Source organism: Lissotriton vulgaris, chromosome 1_1 (genome assembly GCF_964263255.1).
Source record: "Lissotriton vulgaris chromosome 1_1, aLisVul1.2, whole genome shotgun sequence".
Lineage (NCBI taxonomy): Eukaryota > Metazoa > Chordata > Amphibia > Caudata > Salamandridae > Lissotriton > Lissotriton vulgaris.
Genome location: NC_141685.1, coordinates 1,332,095,378 through 1,332,108,461, shown reverse-complemented (window position 1 = coordinate 1,332,108,461; position 13,084 = coordinate 1,332,095,378). Strand labels below are relative to the sequence as shown.

At 40.9% G+C, this 13,084-nt stretch overlaps 1 protein-coding gene across 5 annotated transcripts in view; it reads right to left on the bottom strand.

Annotated features, from left to right (window-relative positions):
• Positions 1-13,084, bottom strand: part of ATF1 (activating transcription factor 1) — a 331,728-nt gene that overhangs the window by 187,350 nt on the left and 131,294 nt on the right. The gene's annotated exons all lie outside the window — the stretch shown is intronic.

The window sequence follows — 13,084 nt, the reverse complement described above, 5'->3', positions numbered from 1 at the left end:
GAAGAAATCTAGGAAATAGAGAAATTAACATTATAGGTCCGTAATTTCAAAAGGCCCACTTGTCCCATTACGGAGGATGAGATGGCCCAGTGGGGCTGGCTGGCCGGTACGCTGAATGGTTCAAAAGAAACTACAAAAATCCCCTTACTGCGGGGGTAGCCAATTGGGGAGAATTCTATCCTGGAATTTAGCTGGCGTAGGAAAAACTAATTGTAAACTTAAATCATTACTAGATTATGACCCTAAATAAATTTTCCCTCCAGGAAACCTGGAAGAGTGAGGACTTTCAGTTCGAGAACTTTTATGTATATTGTTGTGTAGCAAAATCTTCTGTAAAAGGGAATACTAGTGGTGGGTTAGCTATTCTACTTAGCTGTACCATGAGATGGGATCCTTTTATTTACATTCATCCCTCAAAGTGTTGTATGGGTGCGAAGTTAAGGATTGGGGAAGATAAATCAGGGCAAGCTGTTTTTTTCTGGTAAACGTGTATATTCCCCAGGGAGAGCATTCAACTCACTGGTTGATTCAACCGGTACTTAGCTGAAAATGATAAGTAGCACTGATGAATGCCCGCGGATTATGATGGTGGTTGATTTTAATGCCAAATTATCGAACGGTGCAGTCATGTATTTTTCAAACCTTGAATTGGAGGAAGTATGGTCCATTCCAGATTTTTTACTGCCCGATCATTTAAGATCAGATAAACAAGGTCAGTTGCTTCTGCATAATTTGAGAAAGTTTGACCTAGTAATAAATTGCGGATGAGAGGATTCCCCAGCCTCTTATACTTATCGGGCCCATATGGTCACTCATTAATTGATTACATGGTGGTATCTTACCAACTTTTTACTGTATGTAAACAATTTAGGGTATTTCCTACAAGCATGAGTGATCATAGAATATAGTCTGTTAATGTTGATATAGAAAGTGAGAAGCCTGATCTCTGGAATCATAGGGATGAGAAGGTTTTATATAAGTGTAGTAATGGGCACACATGTTGGTCAAATAATTCGCTCTCATGTTTCAAGAGAATCCTTGAAAATATTGCTTTTATTAGTACCCAAGAAACCCCTATTGACAGGTTTGAGAGAATATTGGTTAAAATTAGATCTTTTGGAAGAAAAAAGCAAGCTCATTGTTCTGCATCACCAGTGACTATATCGTGGGAAATCAAAAAATTACATTGGGAAATTAATGCTTTAATTAGAGAACAATTTAGTCTGTCCATGATACCAAGGCAAAGGGAAATTAACAGACTGAAACAGGTGCGGAAAAGGAAAATGGTATCGGAACATAGAAGGGTCGAAGACTCAATGTGGGTTACACCTCGAGAGGTTGCTCAATCAGGTGACACTGGGAAATATTGGGCACTGAGAGAGAAGTCAAAGCCCATTTTGATTCCAGACGCAGAATGGTCTACGTATATTTCCCAGCTGTATGCTTTAAATTCCGCAGTTGGATGGAATCAAGATGTCGGCTCTGCCCCGTCCATGGGGAGCGAATATGGAACACCAACATGCCTTGAAACAGAGGGTTATATTAAAGGGGCAAGACTCTCTAGTGCGAATGGCCCAGATGATGTTCCGAAAGCCATAATGAACCAGGATGGCGAAGCGTGGGCAACATTTTTACATTCAATATTTGTCCATTGTTATACCCATGGTGACATCCCACAATCCTGGAAGGAAAGTATGATTGTTCCACTTTAAAAAGGGTCCAAAAAATTCCTCTGCCAGTTTCAGACAGATCTCTCGCCTGGATGCAACTGGCAAATTATTTTCGAAGAGCATCCTCACCCATCTGCAAGATTGGGCATTTGGGAAAGATCTAATTCCCGTAGAACAAACAGGATTTCGTAAAAACAGTGGTACCTTGGATAATATCACCGCCTTGCAAACTTTAACTGACAAAATATCCAGTGAGTCGGGGCATGCCGTTATATGCGGCTTTTATAGATTTCTCTACGGTATTTGATCGGGGAACGTTGTGGAGAAAACTTATCATAATGGGGATTCCAGAGAATTCATTACGATTAGTTATTGCACTTCACTCCTCTACTTGGGCGCAGGATTTACTAGGGGGAACACAGGGTCTTTCGAGAAAAATAGAAACTAATAATGGGTTTAAGCAAGGGTGCCTTTTGGCCCCTCTCCTTTTTTGTATTTATATTAATGATTTGCTAAAAAGAGTGGGGCTCAGCAAAGGGGATCCCCCAAAATTAGGAAATTTAAAGTTGAGCTGTCCGCTATACGCAGATGATGCCATAATAATGGATTTAACCCCAATTGGACTTCAAAGACGCCATGCTGAGTTGATTAGGTATTCAGAAGAATATTATTTAAAAATAAATATTTTAACACCTTGGCTGCTAGGTGTTTTCCCCTCCTATGCTGACTTTTCGTCATACCTATTAATCATGACGAGCTCAGCTCGTCATCAGCACAGCTCAACCGTGCATCATGACGAGCTGAGCTCGTCATGAGCATGGAAAGGGTTAAAGAGTAAAGTTATGATTTTTAGTCATCGGGGATGTAAAGTCAGAAAAAAGTTGTATTGGTTCTTGGGAAAGGAGAAACTGGAAGTAGTAAAGTTTATCCATATTTAGGAAAATTCTTTTCAAACAGGTGTTCCGGCAGCAATCACATGGATCATTGTAAATGCAAGGCAATTTCACAAGCCTTTGCAGTCAATCGATTGTATACACACTGCGGGAAAAGACACTTCACACACATCTTATCAACCTATAAAATAAAGATACCACTAGCATTGAGCTATGCTTGTGAAACAATAGATGCACAACAGTGGGCTAAACTTAAGAAAGCAGAAGGACGGATCTGGCTCCAAATATGTTAAATGAATTGCACTGCTCCTATAGCAGCGATTAGGCTTGAATTTGCGCTACTCTCCACTTATGTGCTAACTATGGCTGCATGCTTAACCACTTGGACGCTATTGGAATCAGGCCCATCTAATGAGATTTCCATTGAAATGAATGGGCAGTGCATGACGAGTTACCCTTGTCATTAGCATTGAAGAGGTTAAGATGGGGCAACGCTCTAGTAAACAGCTCCGAGAATGTTACGGACAGCGTTATGCAAGGAAATCTTTGTCAGCATGAAAGAAAAGAGTGCTCTTTTTAGGAATCATTCAAACGCCTTAACAATGTTCGGCTTAGATAGGGATTGTGCGGCAGTACTCTGCAAACGTGCCTTGAAAATCAGAATTTAAAAAAACAATCTATTAGGTTTCTCGCGAAAGATATTAAAAGGTGCGCAGAGAATAGAAAAAATGATTGTATTGTTTGGAGAAGTATTTACAAAAAACCCCAACCATATGCTTTATGTAATCTAAAACATGAGGTACGTAGAGTTATTCTGTTGCTTAGACTGAATTTATTCTTTCTAAGAATCGTAACAGGAGCTTGGGAGGGCATTGCGTGACATGAAAGACGTTGTCACTTATGTAATTCTTGTATACAAGACTTAAATCCTGTCTTATTTGTTTGCCCTACATTGCAATCTATATGTCGCAGATACCTAAGGAATTGTTTTTCAAAATATAATATTACCACAGCAGAAGAGGCCAGAAACTGTCTGCTGACACTCCCATCTGAACTTGTTTGTATCTGAGCACTTGCACTTTTCCAACCTGTTTTGCTGCTTGCTATCGAGTACCGTAAGCTGCAATTTTTTTATATGTATCTGAGCACTTGCACATTTCCATCCTTTTTTGTTGCCAGCTATCGAGTACCGTAAGCAGAAAAAAAGTTCTGCGTTGTTTTAAATATTTTTGCTGCTGATTATCTTGTACTGTATTGTGAATTGACAAATTCCCGCTCTCCACTACATGGTTACGCTGCTGGTTATCTTGTATTGTAATGCGAATTGAAAAATCACCACTTTTTATTCCATGGTTTTAATTTCGAAAGTTTTTATGATAGTTTTAGATTATAATTTTTGTAAAAGTCCCCGAAGTATGGTAATCTGATTTATTATCTGATTTATTATGGATCAATCCTCTTGGCACCTGAAAGTTTATTGAATGGTTTCCATATTCACGTTTTTCCTAGTTCTTGTATGATATGCTATGATGAATTTAGTGCTTTACTTTCTCAATGAGTGCAATGTTGATTTTTTTATGTATCTTTTTCTTTTATGTGGAACTCTTCGGAGTCCCAAATCATAATAAATAAACTGAAACTGAAACTGTGTAAAGGATATTATATGTATCCATGCAGAAAGGAACTGTTGCAGTCTTCCCCCGACAAATGTTGTGTGATCGGGAGAATGGTGAGAGTCACAGCTTGGTGGTGGTGGAGGGTTTGTTAAAACCTCCTTTAGATCTGCTTCTACTATTGTTTCTTCGACAGGATCTCCTATAGTATCCTCTAGAAGCGGATTCTAGATTTTGTGTCTTATTATAGGAGGTAGATGTCTCAGTGGAGATGGTTTTAGATCTTCCACGATATGTGGAGTGACAAAAGCAACCCGTTGTGATTATCTCTAAAGAGCTCCTATTGCTTTTGCTGTTTCATTATCTTTTTTTATTTTTTCTAGGAGAACATCCAATTGCGGTCCAAAAAGATGGTCTTCAACAAATGGAAGGGCTGGTAAATTGTGTTGAACTTCTGCTTTAAACCCAGATACCCTTAACCAGCCATGTTGTCTTAATATAAAGCTCGCATTTATGTCTCTAGCAACTGTGTCACCAGCATCAAGGCATCATATAGTATTTGTACTGGAGATAAGTTTTCCTTCTGATTCAATTTGGTATGCCCTTCTTTATGTTCTTCTGGGAAGTTTTGTCAAATTTCTTCCGTCCCAGTTCGCCCTATCATATTGTGATAAAAGAACGATAAAGTTAGCATTTCTCCAATGGTTGGATGATTGTGCTGCTACCCTTTTTCCCGCTGCATCTATACCTTTGATCTCTTCTGGTGGAGGAGCTTCACCAGTTGCTTAAGAGTTTGCTCATTTACGAGCAGTATCCACTACTAAAGAGACTGGTGTGAGTAATGTAATGTAATGTAAGAGTGTACTTGTATAGCGCTACTATCACTCCAAGGAGCATCTTGGCATTGATACGGACAACCAGAGATGGAAAGAATTGGTTTGCTGCTCCTAACAGAGGGGAATGGGGCATTCAGATCTGAGTTTTACACAGTAAATCTGGTGCGCTATGAATCCAAGTTTTAAGGGCCTTCCTAAACACAGACTCAGAAGCAATCTGGCGGAGCTGAGGTGGAAGTTGATTCCATGCCTTTGAGCCTATAACCGCAAGTGATTTTCCTCCCTTTGACACCAGTCTAAAAGTTGGAATAGTCAGCAGATTTGCGTTGGATGATCTTAGGCTACGGGAGGGAACGTAGCGCTTAAAGGCAGTTTGAAGATATTGTGGACCTTGTGAGTGAAAGGCCCTGAAAGTTATGATAAGGACCTTAAACAAAACACGTTTATGAATTGGCAGCCAGTGAAAGATGTCTAATGCAGCAGGGGCAGATGATTTCCTAGGCCACTTGCCGAGCAGCCGTGTGCTGGCCCATCTGAAGCTTGTGCATGACTGCTTTGTTTGTTCCTGCATAGAGGCTGTTACAATAGTCCAGTCTAGATGTAATAAGGGCAAAAGCAACAGTTTGCCTGGCTGAGTAGGGAGCATGTCGAAGAATTTCTTTAGACTTTTTATAATATGGACACATGTGCCCGCAACTGCCAGGGATTGTTGTTTGAAGCATAGGGTAGTGTCAAAATGTATTCCTAAGTTTCTAGCTGCATTTATTGTATTAGGAGGAGGGGTTGCATTTTCTGGCCACCAAAGTTTAGTCACAAAGGGGTTTTGTAGGCCAAATGGCAGGATCTCTGTTTTTTCCTAGTTACACCTCAGATGGTTGTTATTCATCCATTTGAAGGTTGCTGAGAGACATTTTCTGAGGTTTTCTTCCACCTCAGTAGTGTCGTTATCCGGGACCAGGGTGAGCTGTGTTAATCTCCGCATATGAGATGGTATTGATCTTGAAGGACAATATTAGCTAAATCAGGGGGCACATATATACATTGAAAAAGGTCAGGCTCAGGCTCGATCCTTGAGGTACCCCTGATCTGAGTGCTTTTTCTTCTGAGTTAAATTGTCCTAGCATGATCACTTGGCAACGATCTTGCAAAAAATTCTTAATCCACTCTAGGACATTCCCAGATGCGCCAGATGATGCAAGACGGTCTTGAAGAATGGCATGTGAGACTGTGTCGAAGACCGAGGATAGGTCTAATAGCACCAGGACTGCTTTCTTTCCCTCATCCAAGGCTGATCATAGGGTTTCTGCAGTATACAAAAGGCTGGATTCTGTCAAATGTTGGGCTCTGAAACGTGATTGATTAGAATGCCATACATTTGTTTCCATTAGAAACATGGTAAGTTGTCTAACACATTTTTCAGTTAACTTACACAGGGTGGGTAGGAGAGAGATAGGTCGTAAGTTAGAGAGGGTTGTAGGATCGGCCAGTTGCTTTTTCTGGAGAGGTTTTACTGCCGCAAGTTTCCATTCTGTTGGGATATTGGCTGTGAGAAGCGAGGAGTTTATAATATTGTTGATAATGGGTTTTACAACATCAATGAGGATGTGTAGTAGACTGGGAGGACAGGGGTCAAAAGGAGAACCCGATTTGATGGACAGGATGGGCAGACGTTATTCCTCCAGCCTGATGGGCTGGAAAGTTTTCATACAGGCAGCATCTGTGCCTGCAGAGGTTCCCTTATTTATAATGACTGGAGAAGGAGAGGGGAAATCTTTTATAAGTGTCAAAACTTTTTCATCAAAATGATCTGCTATGTTATTACAAAGGCTCTGGGAGGGAGGGATCTCTTGAAGCAGGCTATTCGGATTTGTAAACAAATTAACTATTTTGAAGATCTCTTTCTGTTTGTTTTTGGTATTTTTAACAGCCTCAGTATAAAAGGTTTCTTTTGAAGCTTTGATCAAGGCATGATATTTTCTGCATGCAATTTTGTAGGTGTTAAGGTCATTACTATCGTAGTTCCGGCGCCATCTAAGTTCCAGCGCTCTAACTTGACCTTGCAGTTCTTTTAAGGATTGTGAAAACCATGGCGCAAAAGGTTGTTTTTTTTTTGGTGGCCTATGTGGTGTAATTGTAGGTGCCGACTGATCTCTTAGTTCGAGCATCCATTTCCCAAAGAGCTGGTTGTCAATTATAGGGTCACCAACCATATTGGGTCTACCCACGAGGGATTTAAGGACGAGGTCTGGAAGCCCTATAAGTGCCTTCCAGCTGGCTTTGTCCTGTTGTTGAATTTTTTTTTCCTTAACTGGGGCCCTATCCTTTATCAGGAATTCAAAGGGAATTCATTTATGGTCGGTCCCGGTTTGCATAACGGGGGACTTCACTTTGAAAGTATTCAAATTAGAGCAGATGCAGTCAAAGATATGGCCTGCGTTGTGTGTAGCAGACAGGGAGAGTTGTTGTAGGCCAAAAACGTCCATTATCTCCTTGAAGCAAGTTGCTCCAGAGTCCTTATGGGAGTCGAGATGTAAATTAATGTCACCTAGCAGAGTAAAGTTGCAGAACCTAAAAGCAAGGGTACTGACCACCTCTCCAATGCTTTCTAAAAACTTGTTGTGCTGTCCCGGAGGGCGGTAAACTAATGCCCCTGCAAAGGTGAAGGAGTCATGTAGCTGAATGCAAAAGCTAATGCTTTCTGCTCCTTTCAGTTCAGGTAGCTGATCTATTGTGCACCTAAGAGTGTCGCGATAGATAATTGTGAGGCCACCCCCGCGTGTCTCTGGTCTTTTTGTCCTTTGGATAAGATAACCAGGGGGAGGGTGTTCACGATGTCTGGATTGCACCAGGCTTTCAACTATGTCTCGGTCACAAAAAGGCAGTCCAGACCATCGTCCACTACAAGATCAAAAATAAGCAGTGCGTGTTTGCACATTGATCTTGCATTTATAAGGACCCCAAGTAGGCTTCTACGTGAGCCCTTTTCCAAAGGTGTAGGTGCTTGTGTAAAATTAAAAGCCTTTTTACAGTTATTACAACAGATCGGTCCCTCCCACTTAGCAGCATTTAGGGACTGATGGCATTTAGATGGAACATTATTAAAGATAATATAAGATCTCTTGGGAGAGGCTGTTTTAGACATGGAGAGGCAGTATTCTGGCCCTGGGCCCCGTCCCGGCGCGGACGGACGCGGACGGGCACAGACGGGCTTGCCTTTGGCGCGTCCGCTGCGCGTCAGCGCCATCAGCGCTTAAAATAGGTAAGTGAAATTGATTCTAGTCAGAAGACTAGACCGTCACCTTTTCCAAAATGGCTCCCTCGTGTGCCACAGGAAGTAAGAAATTAGCACAATGGGTCGCGTTTTTAAACCTCCCTCCACACAAACAGCACAAGCTGTGATGGACCAGACAGAACGAAAACGGCGCACAGCAAGGTAAGAATTCAAATTAAAACGTATTGTGAACACAAAGAAACGTGTGCAGAATAGTAGTCATTCAGCAAAACCAGTTTCTTCAATGCAGTAGGGAGAATAATTCTAAGTAGGGATAGTATGTGTCCCAATGGCGTGAGCTCTGCAGAATACCAGAATTCCTATAGAGCAGCTGTTCCCTTAATAAGTGGACTCTTAATGTATGTAGGGTCCACTAGGATAGGTTTATATTTTGTATCAACCCTAGAAGTAATAATCCTAGATCTAACTGGGTCATTAAAAATAGATGTGGTATGTGTGAGCATCCCTTTAAGCATGGGAAGATACTGTGTGGAACATGGAGTAGAACAAAGAGTTTCAAAAAAAATTCATCTTCTATTGCCTCAGTATGTAGTGCTACCTTAAGAAAATTAGCAGCCCATCTAATAAGGTCATGGTAAGTAGTGGTGTCATCAGTAGGGGAAGGTTTGTATGGATAAAGATCAGGATTATTATTATCTGGTGGGTCAGTGTTAAATGCCCCCCAGTGGTCTTGTGGAGGTAATGAATGCTAGTTATCATCACCTCCCATCTCCTGTAAAAGAATGTTGTGATTCATCTGGTGAATCTACAGTGTCATGAATTGATGCCTGTTATGGGGATGGAGTTTGTATGTCCGGGATTGGAGGAGGGCTAGAGCGAAGGGGACCAATAGCCTTAGCCTATTTATTTTTATTCTTTGCAGCAAATGAATATCTACTGTGTCTTGAAACAAAACCTGTTGTCTTTTTGCAGGTTGTATATGTTCCTGAAGGGGCGTAATGAGGATTCTTTCTGTAACAGTGAGAATCACTAACTGTTGTTGGCAAGAACCCAGCTGCTGATGCAATTTCTCAAGTACTGGCTGTACAGTTTCTGGCAAATGTGCAATAGTTTAGTTTTTTCAGTTTTTACCCCAATTTACCTCCAGCAACTTTCGGTGTCGAGCGTTTCGGTTACAAAGACATCTATTTTGATGCAGAGACTGTTTGCTTTTTTCTGATCCAAAGATTTTAGTTCTGAAGATGTGGTAGCGTCGGCTTTAGATTGTCTCTGTGCAGAAAGCCGGGTTGATTCCAATACAGAGTGTTTCGGATTGAGGACTTGCGCTTTGGGCTGTTTCTTCAAAACCGAGCCTAGACATTCCGGAATCAACCAGTCTGTGCAGACTATGGTCCGTAGGCAGTGGTGGCCCAACAGTACACTTTTGGGGTGTTGGGTGTTTGGGAGGAGGTTGACGGGGCAAATTATTCACGGATTGTTGCCCTCATGTGAAGGCATCCTGTTCTGCATCTGAGTCAGAAGTGTGTTCTGGAGAGAAATTACTCTCATCGGCTGCCAACGGATGTGCCTCCATTTCTGTTTACGGTTCCTCTAAACCGAAAAAATGTCCAGCGTGTCTTCAATGCTGCGTCAAGACATTTGTAGTCTTCTGGTTTTGCAATCTCATAAAGTCTTTTTTGATTGGACCGATCTGCAGACGTCAACATTTTCTCCTTGATGATCAGGAGATAAACAGGAATTACAAACCTTGTGTAAATCTGTGTGTGGATATTTTGTGTGCAGCAGAGATCTTTTGGTCTTTTTCTAAGAAAAAGTGTGTACGAGAATTTACGTCCCTGAATGACGAATGGCCCGAAGGGAGCTAGCGAATCGAGTCCTCCGGATGAGTCCAATGTTAATTTGATATTTCTCTAATTAGGGATAGATTATCGAATGAAAAGCATGCCAACGGTATTAGAAAAAATCTGTGTCGACGGGAGCAATGGAGCACACACCGAAGTCGCCGCCAGAAAAAAAACATCTAACAATGGAGTCGATGACCATGTGCACAACAAGCAAGAGGAGGAGTGACTATAGCTCATGACTCAAAAGACTTCTTTGAAGAAAAACAACTCACACACTTCCAAGCCAAACACTAGATGGCGTAATTATGCTAAGCCTATGTATCTACAGCCACAGATGCCATCAAACAATAATAAATAGTATATGTTAGAAGAGAGACAAGGAAAATTCCATATAAAATATATAACAAAAGAGACTTGGGGCTTTGCTGGAGGGGAGTACGCTCTTCAAAAACAAACAATAAAATAACAAACAAAACAAAAACAAAATCATTAATATATATGTAAGGGATTTTGGGGGCTTTCCCCGTAAAAAAAAATAACATGAAAACATAATACATAATAAAAACAAACACTCCTGTACATGCATACAATGTAAATAGAAAAAGATGCAACAAACCAAATTAAATGAAAAGATGTTGAGGGAAGGTCAACATTTATGAAAATAATTTTGGTCAAAATACTAAACTACACAAGAAAAACTATGCCATTATTAAAAGATTTTTTCACAAGTGACTTTTGTAAAACTTGCTTTGGAAAAGGAGTTTGTCACATGGAACTAATTCTAGTACTGATATATGGCCTAGCCACTTTTATGGAAAAGGGGATCTGCTAGATTTCCAAACGCTGTGTTAAACTAATATTGAAGACTAACTGAAATGCGACCAATTTTTTTTAGAACAATCCTACTGAACAGAAGTACTGGTTTTCTAACCTTTTTATGTATGTAAAGAAAACAAGCATTTGCAATGCAATAGGTCTCGCATTATGAAAGTTTGAGCTATTGGTCTTGTAAATGACAATTTTTTTTATTTATGTGTTGGTTTTATAAATAGCTAAATTAATAGCTTTGTCATTTACAATGCCAAAATTTATAACTTTCGCAAATGTGACACCTATAGCATTTGTAATGCAACATGTTTTGTGTTTACGTGACTTAGATGTATTGATATTACAAATTAGAATGGCTTTTAATTTTTTTAAATAATTAATACTTAAATAAAATTGATTTTAATTTATAATGGCAATAGCTTAAACTTTTGTAAATAACTTTTGTGAAGGTTATGCTCAATGTATTTTATTGTGACGAAAATCCAAGAACAGAAGTGAAATATTAACATCTTTTTGTGACATTTGTAATAAAGCTTGAAACATTGAGAGAACATATTTGAACCAGTTGTTGTTGAATGGTTGCGCAGATTGATGCTGGGGTGGAGCTGAGTGGTGCTGTGGTGGTGCTGAGGGGTGCTGTGGTGATGCTGAGTGGTGCTGGGGTGGTGCTGAGTGATGCTGGGGTGGTGCTGAGTGGTGCTGAGTGATGCTGTGGTGGTGCTGAGTGGTGCTGAGTGATAATGTGGTGCTGAGTGATGCTGTGGTGTTGCTGAGTGATGCTGTGGTGGCGCTGAGTGATGCTGTGGTGGTGCTGAGTGGTGCTGTGGTGGTGCCGAGTGGTGCTGTGGTGATGCTGAGTGGTGCTGGGGTGGTGCTGAGTGATGCTGGGGTGGTGCTGAGTGGTGCTGAGTGATGCTGTGGTGGTGCTGAGTGGTGCTGAGTGATAATGTGGTGCTGAGTGATGCTGTGGTGTTGCTGAGTGATGCTGTGGTGGCGCTGAGTGATGCTGTGGTGGTGCTGTGGTGGTGCTGAGTGATAATGTGGTGGTGCTGAGTGATGCTGTGGTGGTGCAGAGGGCAGAAAGGCACAAAAAGCAGTCTAACAAAGGGCAGATGGGCAGAAAAACAAGGGAAAAACGAGTCTAACAGAGGGCAGAAGGGCACAAAAAATGAGTCTAACAGGGGGCAGAAAGGCACAAAAACGAGTCAAACAGAGGGCAGAAGGGCACAAAAAACGAGTCTAACAGAGGGCAGAAGGGCACAAAAACAAGGGAATAACAGAGGGCAGAAGGGCACAACAAGTAAAGCACTGCTTGCTGGAAACCAAAAGACTGTTGTATTTTAAAGAGACTTGTGATTAATTTATTCACTCACAATATTTAATTGATTTGTCAAGTCGTGACGTGAGCAAGTACTTAAATAAAGCTGGAGCCAAAGAAAGTGTGGAAGAAATCATATTGCATCAGTAAAACGTGAAAGGATTCATTTTTTCAATCTTTAAATATATACAATATTGAGCAGAATTGGTTAAGCAAATTGGGACTGAATGGTTTAATTAAAGCGACAGAAAGAGCAGTGGTTAGAAAATATTGAGCAGACTGTTTAAGCAAACTTGCAGAAAGACAGAAGTTAAACGCTCAAAAATCATTGTGTGTAAAGTATATTGAGCAGACTGTTTAAGCAAACTTACAGAAAGGCAGAAGTTAAACACTCAGAAATCATCGTGTGTAAAGTTAAAGACATAAATATTGGGTTGGTTGTCATATCAAAAGAACTGTCTTCCAATGTGTGAAATACATATTTGTTGAAGTATTTTAATCAAGATAATCTCTGAGGAGTGGCGAGTTAACTGTGTCCAAACTGCATTTTTTTCAAAGCCAAACATAGCGCGAGCAGGGAAATGCAAAGGGCAGCTCGAGTCTTCTAATTAAGAGTAAACACTCAGTGCGCAGTGAAGCGCGAAGGGGAGCCCGTGCCTGATGATCAAATGTAAACACATTGTGTGCAGTGGAGCGCGAGGGCCAGCTCGAGCCTTTTAATCCAAAGCAAACACGCTGCGTGTAGTGAAGCATGAAGGAGAGCAAGAGCCTTCAATTTTAAAAGTAAACATGGCGCAAGGATTAAAGCGCGAAGGACATTTCATACTGGCAACAGATTGAAATAGTGGCA